Source organism: Lathyrus oleraceus, chromosome 3 (genome assembly GCF_024323335.1).
Source record: "Lathyrus oleraceus cultivar Zhongwan6 chromosome 3, CAAS_Psat_ZW6_1.0, whole genome shotgun sequence".
Lineage (NCBI taxonomy): Eukaryota > Viridiplantae > Streptophyta > Magnoliopsida > Fabales > Fabaceae > Lathyrus > Lathyrus oleraceus.
In genome coordinates this window covers 187,338,356-187,352,208 of record NC_066581.1, presented here as the reverse complement: position 1 = coordinate 187,352,208, position 13,853 = coordinate 187,338,356, and the positions used below count along the sequence as shown (strand labels likewise).

The following is a 13,853-nucleotide window of genomic DNA, read 5'->3' as shown; positions in this document are numbered from 1 at the left end:
AGACGATCCAAAGCACTTAAAATTTACAGCAATTTTAAATGTTTATTAAGCGTGTACCTGTAAAGCTCTTATGTTTCATGATGCAATGTTTATCAAAAATTCGGACGTCATTTTTGCAAACAAAACAGTAAAATGAAAATGAAAACAGAGATATACTGAATAACATGATCTTATTGATTGAATGGCCTCTGAATAGGCATTTACATCAGGAAGCAATCCCTGGAAAGAGGTAATCGCACAAAAGATAAAAACAGAAATTAATCTAATGGCAATGTGAAATGGATTCCTATCGGGTTCCAATTCTGCTATGACTTGCTCGTCTTCAAGATCCTCCAGATGATCAGCTTTCTGAAAAGAGTGATTGGACTGTTTCCTATCCTTCGAAAGTTTCCAGTTATCGACATGGAATGAGATTCAGAACTACTCAGAACGCAGTCATTCGCTTAATCCCTAATTTTTGCCTAGATCGCCCTTTTCGGGTTTTCAATCCACCGGGATACCCATTTTTGCCTAAGTTGCCTTTTCAGGTTTTTAACTTACCGGGTGTACAATCTTTTCATTTTTAATCCCTAATTTTTGCCCGAACCTTTTCATTTTCTTGGTTCGTCGGGATGCCCACTTTTTCCTGGATTATTCTTTTTACTGTCCAACGGGTCTATTTTATGCGAAGTATTTTTTAACTGCGTCTGAGTTCACAGGGGAAGTGAAGTTTTCACCATCCATAGTTGCAAGCATTAAGGCCCCACCATCAAAAACCTTGGTGACAATATACGGTCCATCATAGTTAGGAGTCCACTTGCCCCTGTGATCTGTCTGAGGAGGAAGGATCCTTTTCAACACCAAATCTCCGACCTGGAAGCATTAAGGACGCACTTTCTGATCAAAGGCTCTCTTCATCCGACTCTGATACAACTGCCCATGACAAATGGCTGCCATCCGCTTCTCTTCGATAAGACTCAACTCACTGAACCTTGTCCGAATCCACTCAGCTTCTTCTAACTTGACATCCAACAGGACTCTTAGAGAAGGAATCTCCACTTCAACAGGTAGGACTGCTTCCATACCATACCCAAGGGAGTAAGGGCTTGCCCCGGTCGATGTACGTACTGAAGTATGGTACCCATGCAAAGCGAAGGGTAGCATCTCATGACAATCTCTGTACGTAACAACCATCTTTTGCACAATCTTCTTTATGTTCTTATTTGCCACCTCAACAACACCGTTCATCTTAGGGCGGTAAGGGGAAGAATTGTGATGCTGAATGTTGAAGTTCTGGCACAACTCCTTCATCATTTTGTTATTAAGATTAGAACCATTATCAGTAATGAGCCTTTCGGGAATCCCATAACGACAAATGATTTCTTTCTTAATGAATCGGGCAACCACATGTCTGGTGACATTCGCGAATGATGTTGTTTCGACCCACTTGGTGAAATAGTCGATGGCAACAAGGATGAAGCGATGCCCATTGGAGGCGGTCGGCTCAATCTTTCCAATCATATCAATGCCCCACATAGCAAAAGGCCACGGCGAAGACATCACATTCAAAGGATTTGGCGGCACATGTACCTTATCAGCATAAATCTGGCATTTATGACACTTCCGAGCATATTTGAAACAATCAGATTCCATGGTCATCCAGTAATAACCCGCTCTCAACAATTTCTTAGCCATTGCATGTCCGCCGGCATGAGTGATATCATGAAATAATATCACATTTTTGGACTCGATTTAATTAAATTATATTATTATTTGTTTCGATTTATTTTATATTATTCGATATTACTTGGTATTTTCCTTCTATTTATTTCAGGTAACACTATTTGAAGCATACGTGAAAAAAAAAGAAAATGAGGTGCAAAAAGAGGATGAAAAGCAATCCACTAAAGCCCAACCCACAACTACCAACTACAAGCGTTGATGCTGTGACGACCGCCACACAAGGTGTGACGAGCGTCACGCCCCCTTGCTAAGTGTTACGAGCGTAACACATGGTGTGACGAGCGTCACACCCCCCATTCCTATATTTTTGGCTTTGACGCGTAACAAAAGCACGTTCACCTTTTTCTTCGCTTGACCAGTTGACGCATGACAAAACCTACTGAAGGACTTTGGAAGAAACGGTCACTTGATGGATTGGTATAAATAGATCCAATGGTGGAACCCTGCAGCTCTCTCTCTCAATTTTCCAGTTTTCGGCACCGTGCATTATTTTTACTGCTTTTTAATTTTCCAGCTCTACTCTCTTAGCATTGTTTATTTCCTTTTCTTTTCCAGTCAATTTTCAAAGCACTCAATTAATTTTCTCACAATAGTTTCTACACCGGAAACTATTGTGTAACTTTTACTGGATCTAACCTTATGTTAGATCATAGTATTTTATTCATGCGCCTTTATTTTACTGTCTGATCGAAGATTGTGAAGAACAAATCCAACCGGCTTGTGGTGGAGTGTTCAAACATCGAAGCTAGGAATAATCAAGATTTCTATTAATTTTACAGGTTCTTTAATTTTATTTTTTTAATTTATATATGCTCTGCACTGCTGTTTATCTATACTATTTGTCTGATATGGCTGTACTTAAGCATAATTATTGTTTAGGCTTGTTTAGCATGTCTGGCTAATTAATTTAGATATCGGTATGTAAAGTAAGCGGAATGAAGGAATCAAAACTAAGTTGGTTTAAATTTATTTAAAAATATAATCACTCTTTTTATGGTCTCAATTTACAGAGTTAACACCAAAGTTTTTGTACGAGAGTAAAAAGCATAAAGAAGTTAAAATCAATAGAACGACGGTTTGAGCTTTTAACTGGACAGTGTAAATTGGACATTAACTTTAAATCAGGGAGAAAGCAATTTTTAGAGTTAATTAAATCCTAATAATTTTCAAAGAGTATTTTTAAAGGTTAAATGTGAGGATGAGAGTTAAGCATTTAAGTTTAATCATTTAATCTAAGTCAACAGAGCGAGAGTTTGAGACGAGGGTGTTTAAATGGTTAGCATTTTCTTAAAAAGAGTTTCTACAGATTCTATTGTTTTCAAAAAGTGATTTTGGACTTAAGTAAATAGTGAGAGCGTACGTTAATATAAAGTCATAATCTGATTCAACAGAGCGAGAGTTTGAGAAAGGATTTTTAATCAATAGGGTCTACTGAAAAGATTTATTTTAAAACTAAGAAACCAACGAAGATTCGATTCCCTAATTACGACGAACTACATACCGATATCCGCTTATTTGATATTTAATCTAGATCCGATTTTAGTTTTACTTTTCCCCCTAATCATCAAAGTATCATCCGCCTTAGCTTTACGAAGTAACCTTAGAAAAACGGTATATCGATTCATAAGTCCCTGTGGGATCGATATCTTTTAAAACTACGCGATTAGACTGTGCACTTGCAGTTAATACCCCAATAGACTCACAAAGTCGCGATCAATGAGTACCAAAGGAGCCTTCATGAACTTCCTGCATTAACATGTCTGCTTCGTGTCTATCCACGCATCTGAGCAAAACCATGTCGAAGTTCCTCTTATACAGCACATCGTCTTTATTCAAGAAGAAACTGCCTGCCAATCTTCTCAAAGTCTTTCTATCATTGTTGGATGCCCCTGCATGATACTCTTGATTCTTCAGAAAGCACTTGATGTCGTGATACCAGGGCTTGTCGTCAACTACCAGTTCAGCAGCAAACACATACGGGGCCCTATCGAGGCGCATCACATCGATCCTGGGAGCGTGGTTCCACCGAATCACGTTGATCATGGAGGATAGAGTGGCAAGAGCATCTGCCATCTGGTTCTCATCACGAGGTATGTGATACAGCTTTACTGTTGTGAAGAAAGTCAATAGTCTTCTCGTGTAATCTCTGTAAGGGACCAGATTGGGCTGGAGGGTGTTCTAATCACCATTCACTTGATTGATCACTAGAGCTGAATCTCCGAAGATGTCCAGAGTCTTGATTCTCAAATCAATGGCTTGCTCAATACCCAAGATACAGGCTTCATACTCAGCTTTATTATTGGTGCACTCGAAAGTCAAACGGGCGGTGAAAGGCATGTGGGCACATTTCGGAGTAGTAATGACAGTGCCAATTCCACTTCCTCTGGCATTGACAGCCCCATTAAACAACAAAGTCCACTTTTCGTCTGGATCAGGTCCCTCCTCAACAACTGGCTCTTCACAGTCTTTCATCTTGAGGAACATGATGTCTTCATCTGGAAAATCAAATTTCATCGGCTCATAATCGTCAATCGGTTGCTGAGCAAGATAGTCTGACAGAATACTCCCCTTGATGGCTTTCTGGGATGTATACTGGATATCATACTCTGTTAGTACCATTTACCAACGAGCAACCCTTCCGGTGAGAGCTGGCTTCTCGAATATATACTTGACTGGATCCATTTTGGAGATCAATAAGGTTGTGTGAGTCAGCATGTATTGTCTCAAATGCTTAGCAGCCCATGCAAGTGCACAACATGTCTTTTCAAGTATTGAGTATCTCGACTCGCAATCTGTGAACTTCTTACTCAGGTAGTAGATGGCATGCTCTTTCCTACCTGTCTCGTCGTGTTGACCGAGAACACAACCCATGGAATTGTCTAGTACTCTCAAATACGTAATCAGCGGTCTCCCTGGGACCGGGAGGCATAAGGATTGGAGGATTCTGCAAATACTCTTTTATCTTCTCGAAAGCCCTTTGGCAATCATCATTCCACCTGATGGCCTGATCTTTTCTCAACAATTTGAATATTGGCTCGCACGTGGTTGTTAGGTGAGAGATGAACCTTGCAATGTAGTTCAACCTCCCTAAGAAACCACATACTTGTTTCTCTATTCTTGGCTCAGGCATTTCCTGTATCGCTTTCACTTTGGCCGGATCCACCTCAATCCCTTTTTCACTAACAATAAAACCCAGTAATTTTCTAGATCTCACCCCAAAAGTACATTTGTTCGGATTAAGCCTCAGCTTGAATTTCCTCAAACGCTCAAACAGTTTCTGCAAATTCACCAGATGTTCTTCTTCTGTCTGATATTTGGCAATCATATCATCAACATAAACCTCGATTTCATGATGAATCATATCATGGAAAAGAGTCACAATCGCTCGTTGATATGTTGCCCCAGCATTTTTCAGACCAAACGGCATCACCTTGTAGCAGAAGGTGCCCCATGGGGTTATGAATGTTGTCTTCTCCATGTCTTCTGGTGCCATCTTAATTTGATTATAGCCAGAAAAGCCATCCATGAAGGAGAATATCGAGAACTGAGTCGTGTTATCCACCAAAACGTCAATGTGAGGTAATGGGAAATCATCCTTAGGGCTAGCTCTGTTCAGATCCCGGTAATCGACACACATCCGTACCTTTCCATCCTTCTTAGCTACTGGAACGATATTTGCAACCCAAGGCGGATAATTGGTGACTGCTAGAAACCCTGCATCCAACTGTTTTTGCACTTCTTCCTTTATCTTGACAGCCATCTCTGGTCTTGTTCTTCTGAGCTTCTGCTTGACCGGAGGACAACCTTCTTTGAGAGGCAAGCGGTGTACCACGATGTCTGTGTCAATCCCGGGCATGTCCTGATAAGACCAAGCGAAGATGTCAACATACTCTCGCAGCAATTCAATCAGCCCCTTCTTCACATTATCTTCCAAAGCAACCCCTATCTTGATTTCTCTCTTGGCGTCCTTGGTGCCGAGATTAATCACTTCAACAGACTCTTGATGCGGTTGAATGACCCTTTCCTCCTGTTTTAATAACCTGGTAAGTTCTTCAGGGAGTTCACAGTCTTCATCACCCTCTTCTTCAACTTGAAAGATTGGATTTTCAAAGTCGAAGCGAGCCATAGCAGAACCGTTATCAATAGGATCCAGTGACGTGCATCTGCATGAGTGATGGTATGTGCTTATGAGTGTGAACAAAGAGTAAAAACTAAACAAAACATTGCCAAATATTTTTTGATTTTCAAAAACTGCAAAAATAGAAAGACATTGAAGAAAATATTTGAATGCAAAAAGACGTCCTTTATTTATGATAAAAAATGCAAGTATCCACATAGATGAGCCCTACAATGAGTCATTACGCCCTGGGCGGAACGTAAGACTTGGATATGCATGAATAAACAAAGAAAATTACTCCTTCAGAAAAGTGACTTGGACAATCTCCTCAGAAGACCAATTGTTGATGACTTCACCTGGGATCCTCGGACGCACCCAGTTATCGGTGTCGCAATCACTATCCCCATCTTCATCGTTGACCGCAGAGACCAATTTGACTTCTCCTTCAACCATGTTAATATTGGCTCCACCATGCTGGGGCATGGGATTGTTGACGACATTAGGAGCCGGTGCAAGGTCGATGGCCCTTGAATCTATGAGGTCCTGAACTACGTGCTTAAAAGCTTTGCAGTTCTCAATATTGTGGCCAGGTGCCCCAGAATGGAAGTTACACCTAGCGTTGGCTTCGTAACCTGCCGGAAGCCTACCAACAGGAGGAGCCAGAGTGCGTAACTGCACAAGTTGTAGTTGTTGAAGACTAGCAAACAACTGAGCGTACGACATTGGAAGAGTGTCGAAACGCCGGTCCATCATCCTTTGCCTCTGTTGATAGGCGGGTATGTTACCTGGTTGTTATTGTTGTAGTGGTGCTGCAGCTGGAATGGTCACGGCCGCAACGTACGGTTGTTGATGATAGCTCTGAAAGTCATTCCTCCGGTTACCCCTGTTCTGATAAGAAGATATGGCACTTGCATCCCCTTCTCTCCTCTTCTGTCCCTGAATGAACGACTTCTTCACCCCTGATGAAGATCCACCTCCACTCTGGATCTTGTATATCTTCAGGTAATTCTCCACCCTCTCTCCGGTAGAGACTACATCAGCAAAGTTGGAGGCATTGCAACCCACCAGGCGCTCCAAATAAGGTCCGTGCAGAGTGTTCATGAACATGTTAGCCATTTCCTTCTCCAACATAGGAGGTTGAACACGGGAAGCTGTCTCCCTCCAGCGTTGAGCGTATTCCCTGAAGCACTCATTGCTTTTAAGAGACAGATTCTGAAAGGGGATCAGAATCGCTAACCGGTTACTCCACTATGTGCGCGAAAAGATAAAGGGCTTAATGTGATTTCGCTAGAATGAAAACGGGTGAAATAAGAGTAAAAGAACTAGGATAGCTATAATAGCGTGACTCGAACTAGTTTGCATAAGGTAGGGTTATCTGAGGTTGTAACGGTAGTTGTTGATGTTAAGATTAAGCTCAAGTTATTTTTAAACGAGACTTACTTGCAACCTACTACGAATTGATGTGTGTTTGGAAATTTCATCTGGCTAGTATTTTAAACCGATTTCTACATTGAATCTTGCTTGAGGACAAGCAAAAGTCTAAGTATGGGGGAGTTGGATATCATGAAATAATATCACATTTTTGGACTCGATTTAATTAAATTATATTATTATTTGTTTCGATTTATTTTATATTATTCGATATTACTTGGTATTTTCCTTCTATTTATTTCAGGTAACACTATTTGAAGCATACGTGAAAAAGAAAGAAAATGAGGTGCAAAAAGAGGATGACAAGCAATCCACTAAAGCCCAGCCCACAACTACCAACTAGAAGCGTTGATGCTGTGACGACCGCCACACAAGGTGTGACGAGCGTCACGCCCCCTTGCTAAGTGTTACGAGCGTAACACATGGTGTGACGAGCGTCACACCCCCCATTCCTATATTTTTGGCTTTGACGCGTAACAGAAGCACGTTCACCTTTTTCTTCGCTTGACCAGTTGACGCGTGACAAAACCTACTGAAGGACTTTGGAAGAAACGGTTACTTGATGGATTGGTATAAATAGATCCAATGGTGGAACCCTGCAGCTCTCTCTCTCTCAATTTTCCAGTTTTCGGCACCGTGCATTATTTTTACTGCTTTTTAATTTTCCAGCACTCTACTCTCTTAGCATTGTTTATTTCCTTTTCTTTTCCAGTCAATTTTCAAAGCACTCAATTAATTTTCTCACAATAGTTTCTACACCGGAAACTATTGTGTAACTTTTACTGGATCTAACCTTATGTTAGATCATAGTATTTTATTCCTGCGCCTTTATTTTACTGTCTGATCGAACTTACCAAGTGGGAAACTAAGTTGGTTTAAATTTATTTAAAAATATAATCACTCTTTTTATGGTCTCAATTTACAGAGTTAACACCAAAGTTTTTGTACGAGAGTAAAAAGCATAAAGAAGTTAAAATCAATAGAACGACAGTTTGAGCTTTTAACTGGACAGTGTAAATTGGACATTAACTTTAAATCAGGGCGAAAGAAATTTTTAGAGTTAATTAAATCCTAATCATTTTCAAAAAGTATTTGTAAAGGTTAAATGTGAGGACGAGAGTTAAGCATTTAAGTTTAATCATATAATCTAAGTCAACAGAGCGAGAGTTTGAGACGAGGGTGTTTAAATGGTTAGCATTTTCTTAAAAAGAGTTTCTACAGATTCTATTGTTTTCAAAAAGTGATTTTGGACTTAAGTAAATAGTGAAAGCGTACGTTAATATAAAGTCATAATCTGATTCAACAGAGCGAGAGTTTGAGAAAGGATTTTTAATCAATAGGGTCTACTGAAAAGATTTATTTTAAAACTAAGAAACCAACGAAGATTCGATTCCCTAATTACGACGAACTACATACCGATATCCGCTTATTTGATATTTAATCTAGATCCGATTTTAGTTTTACTTTTCCCCCTAATCATCAAAGTATCATCCGCCTTAGCTTTACGAAGTAACCTTAGAAAAACGGTATATCGATTCATAAGTCCCTGTGGGATCGATATCTTTTAAAACTACGCGATTAGACTGTGCACTTGCAGTTAATACCCCAATAGACTCACAAAGTCGCGATCAATGAGTACCGAAGGAGCCTTCATGAACTTCCTGCATTAACATGTCTGCTTCGTGTCTATCCACGCATCTGAGCAAAACCATGTCGAAGTTCCTCTTATACAACACATCGTCTTTGTTCAAGAAGAAACTGCCTGCCAATCTTCTCAAAGTCTTTCTATCATTGTTCCTTCGCCGATACCCGAGATGGCAGAACCAGCTCTTGCTCTTCGAGATTACGCCGCTCCATCGCAAGATGAGCCGCATTCGAGTATTGCTCCACCCGCAATCGAAGCAAACAACTTCGAACTTAAATACAAGCAGTGCAACAGAATCAATTCTCTGGAAATCAAACCGAGGATCCAAACCTTCATTTATCCGTATTTGTCCAAAACGCTGATACTGTTAAAGCTAATGGTGTCACTTCAGAGGCAATTCGACTTCGTCTTTTTCCTTTCTCATTAAGAGATAAAGCTAGAAGATGGCTTTAGTCTCTTCCTTCCAACTCAGTCACCACATGGAATGAGTTGAAGAAAGTCTTTCTTGCCCGATATTTTCCTCCAAGCAAAACAGCTATGTTAAGAGCCCAGATAAATGGATTTAAACAGAAAGATAACGAGTCTCTTTTCGAAGCCTGGGAAAGATACAAAGACATGATGAGACTTTGTCCACACCATGGTTTAGAGGACTGGTTAGTAATTCATACCTTTTATAATGGTCTCTTGTACAACACAAGGTTAACAATAGACGCCGCCGCAGGTGGTGCGCTTATGGATAAACCTTATGCCGATGCTTATCAACTTATCGAAAGCATGGCCCAAAATCATTATCAGTGGGGAAGCGACCGAACAATGGTAGAAAAACCTCAAACGAAAAGTGGCATGTACGAGATAAGTAGCCTTGATCATGTTAATGCAAAAGTGGATGCTCTTGCCCAGAAAATTGAAAGTTTAAATGTATCACCTCCAGCCACCGTGGTTGTCGTAACTCAAAATTGCGAAGTCTGTGGAATCCAAGGTCACACTCCTACAGATTGTCAACTCCTAACAGGAATCCAAGCAGAGCAAGTGAACTATGCTCAAGGAAATCCCTACTCGCATACCTATAACTCAAACTGGAAGAACCATCCTAATTTTTCATATAAGAGTAATAATGCTTTATACGCACCAGGTCAAGCTCCCAGTCAAGCCCCAGCTATACCTCCTGGATATCAAAAGCCGACCCCATCTACACCTAACAATAACGTTCCTAGGAAATCCAACTTGGAAATCATGATGAAGAAATTCATAGCTTCTCAACAACAAACCAATAAAGAGTTCTTAAACCAGAATGTACACACTAATGAACAGATTAAACAACTAGCAAGTAAAGTAGATGCCCTGGCTACCCATAACAAAATGCTGGAAACACAAATCTCACAAGTAGCTCAACAACAAGCGCCTACTGCTGCCCCAACTGGTACATTTCCTTGACAGCCCCAACCTAACCCGAAAAGCCACGCTCATGCAATTATATTGAGAAGTGGAACAGAGGTAGAAGGACCATCTGATCCAAGAATTGAAAACCAAAACTCTAAAAAGTCAACTGAGGAAGAAAATAAACCTAAGGAAAAGGAAGAGAGTAATAAGGAAACTGTAGAAAAGAAAGAACCTTATGTACCTCCACCGCCTTATAAACCACCTATCCCTTATCCTCAAAGGCTTATTAAAACCAAAGACGCGGGCCAATTTAAAAAATTTGTTGACCTACTGAAACAATTAAACGTCACAATTCCTTTTACAAAAGCTATTACACAGATGCCCTCATATGCTAAGTTCTTAAAAGAAATCCTTTCTAATAAAAGGAAACTTGAGGATAGCGAAACCGTTACACTCACTGCTGAATGTAGCGCTATAATCCAGAATATGCCTCCTAAACTTAAAGATCCTGGTAGTTTCTCTATACCCTGTCACATAGGAAAATTTGTCATAGACAAAGCTCTATGCGATTTAGGAGCCGGTATCAGTGTTATGCCATTGTCCATATGCAAGAAACTAGAAATGGGAGAATTAAGACCAACTAAAATGTCTGTTCAATTGGCAGATCGTTCCGTTAGATATCCTGTAGGAATTCTTGAAAACGTTCCCGTGCGCATAGGTCAATTCTACATCCCAACCGATTTTATAATTATGGACATAAGAGAGGATGAAGTTACACCCATTATACTGGGAAGACCATTCTTAGCAACCGCCGGTGCCATCATAGACGTAAAACGAGGACGACTCACTTTCGAAGTAGGAGAAGAGAAAATTGAGTTCATTCTTTCCAAATTTTTGAAAGCACCTGCAATAGATGACACATGTTACTTCATGGATATCATCGACGAATGCATAAAAGAAACAGAATTAGAAAATGACAAATCGTCTGAATATCGCATAGAAGACAAACTTAACCAATGTTTAACAATAACACCGGATCCTACGCAATGCCTTAAGAAACCAACCCTCGACCTGAAAATACTTCCCAAAAATCTGAGATATGAGTTCCTAGACTCAGAACTTGAACGACCAGTGATAGTAAATGCAGACCTAGGAAAACTCGAAACCGAAAAACTCCTACATATCTTAAGAAAATATCCAACTGCACTAGGATACAACATCACCGATCTTAAAGGGATAAGTCCTTCTATTTGTATGCATCGCATCATGCTAGAGGAAGACTGTAAAACTTCTAGGGAACATCAGAGGAGACTAAACCCGATCCTGAGTGAGGTAGTGAAAAAGGAAGTAACGAAGTTATTAGAAGCAGGTATCATATATCCTATATCTAATAGCAAATGGGTTAGTCCTGTACACGTAGTACCAAAGAAAGGAGGTATAACCGTGATCGAAAATGAAAAAGGAGAAACTATAACCAAACGAATCAAATCGGGATGGAGAATGTGCATTGACTATAGGAAACTAAACAAAGCAACCCGAAAAGATCATTTCCCTTTACCATTCATAGACCAGATGTTAGAACGATTAGCAAAGCATTCTCATTTCTGCTATCTAGACGGTTACTCAGGCTTATTTCAAATACCAATTCATCCTGATGACCAAGAAAAGACAACATTCACATGTTCTTTTGGTACCTTCACTTATCGACGAATGTCGTTTGGCTTGTGCAATGCTCCTGCAACCTTCCAAAGATGCATGATGGCAATATTCGCCGATTTTCTCGAAAACATCATGGAAGTCTTTATGGATGACTTTTTCGTATGCGGGCAAAGTTTCGAAGAATGTCTTGAAAACCTAGAAAGAGTTCTAGAACGATGTGTAAAAGTAAACCTAGTACTTAATTGGGAAAAATGTCACTTTATGGTACAAGAAGGAATTGTTTTAGGACACATCATATCAAATAGAGGAATTGAAGTAGACAAAGCCAAAATAGAAGTAATCGAAAACCTTCAACCTCCGAAAACTGTGAGAGAAGTACGAAGCTTCTTAGGACATGCCGGTTTTTATCGACGATTTATTAAAGATTTCTCTAAAATAACTAAACCTTTAACCGGATTATTAATAAAAGATGCTGAATTCATCTTCGAAAATAAATGTTTAGAAGCATTTCAAACGCTTAAACAAGCATTGATCTCCGCGCCCATAATGCAGACTCCGGATTGGAATGAACCATTCGAAATAATGTGTGACGCAAGTGACTACGCCGTAGGCGCTGTTTTAGGACAACGAAAGGATAAAAAACTTCACGTCATATATTATGCAAGTAGAACTCTAGATGAAGCACAGATGAATTACGCCACGACCGAGAAAGAACTTTTAGCAATAGTGTTTGCACTAGATAAATTTCGTTCTTACTTGGTCGGAGCTAAAATAATCGTTTACACTGACCACGCTGCCATTAAGTACCTCTTAACAAAAAAGGACGCTAAACCTAGACTCCTAAGGTGGATCTTGTTGTTACAAGAATTTGATTTGGAAATCAAAGATAAAAAAGGAACTGAAAATGTAGTAGCAGATCACCTTTCTAGACTTGAAAATCTGGAACCGGAAAGAACATCGATCAATGATGACTTCTCGTACGATAAACTTATAGCTAATTTGGAAGAAAATAGAGCTGATGAACAGGTAGAGACCACCTTGGTTGTATGCGTTACATCATGGTACGCCGACTTTGTCAATTATTTAGCCGCCGGAATAGTTCCACTTAATTTATCCTACCAGCAAAAGAAACGATTCTTCCATGACTTGAAACATTATTATTGGGATGACCCTTTACTTTTCAAAAGAGGCCCCGATGGTATTTTCCGTCGGTGTATACCTGAAGAAGAGATAGAAAGTATAATCCAACATTGTCATTCCGCTCCTTATGGTGGGCACGCAAGTACATCCAAGACCTGCTCTAAAATCCTACAAGCCGGTCTTTATTGGCCAAACATATGGAAGGATGTGCATGCTGCTGTCAAGAAATGTGATAGATGTCAACGCACAGGAAACATATCTAGACGTGACGAGATGCCACAAAAGGGCATTTTGGAAGTAGAGATTTTCGATGTGTGGGGAATAGATTTCATGGGACCTTTTCCACCTTCTTTCGGTAACAAGTACATACTCGTAGCGGTTGACTACGTATCAAAATGGATTGAAGCTATAGCTTCTCCAACAAACGACACACGAGTAGTAACTAGACTCTTTAAGAATATAATTTTCCCAAGATTTGGTGTCCCAAGAATAGTCGTCAGTGATGGTGGATCGCATTTCATATCTAAGATACTCGAAAAACTATTGTTTAAGTATGGTGTAAGACATCGAGTAGCGACACCTTACCATCCTCAAACCAGTGGACAAGTGGAAGTGTCTAACATAGAAATTAAACAGATATTGGAAAAAACAGTCGCCACCTCAAGGAAAGACTGGTCATCAAAATTACCCGAAGCTTTATGGGCATATCGAACCGCTTACAAAACTCCCATAGGAACAACCCCATTTAAGCTTATTTAT

General features: G+C 40.0%; 1 non-coding gene across 1 annotated transcript; it reads right to left on the bottom strand.

Moving 5' to 3' along the window:
• Positions 1–9,452: 9,452 nt before the first annotated feature.
• On the bottom strand, positions 9,453–9,559 carry LOC127133687 (small nucleolar RNA R71). Its single transcript, XR_007807637.1, has one exon. It is a non-coding gene; the product is annotated as a small nucleolar RNA R71 (small nucleolar RNA).
• Positions 9,560–13,853: the final 4,294 nt, after the last annotated feature.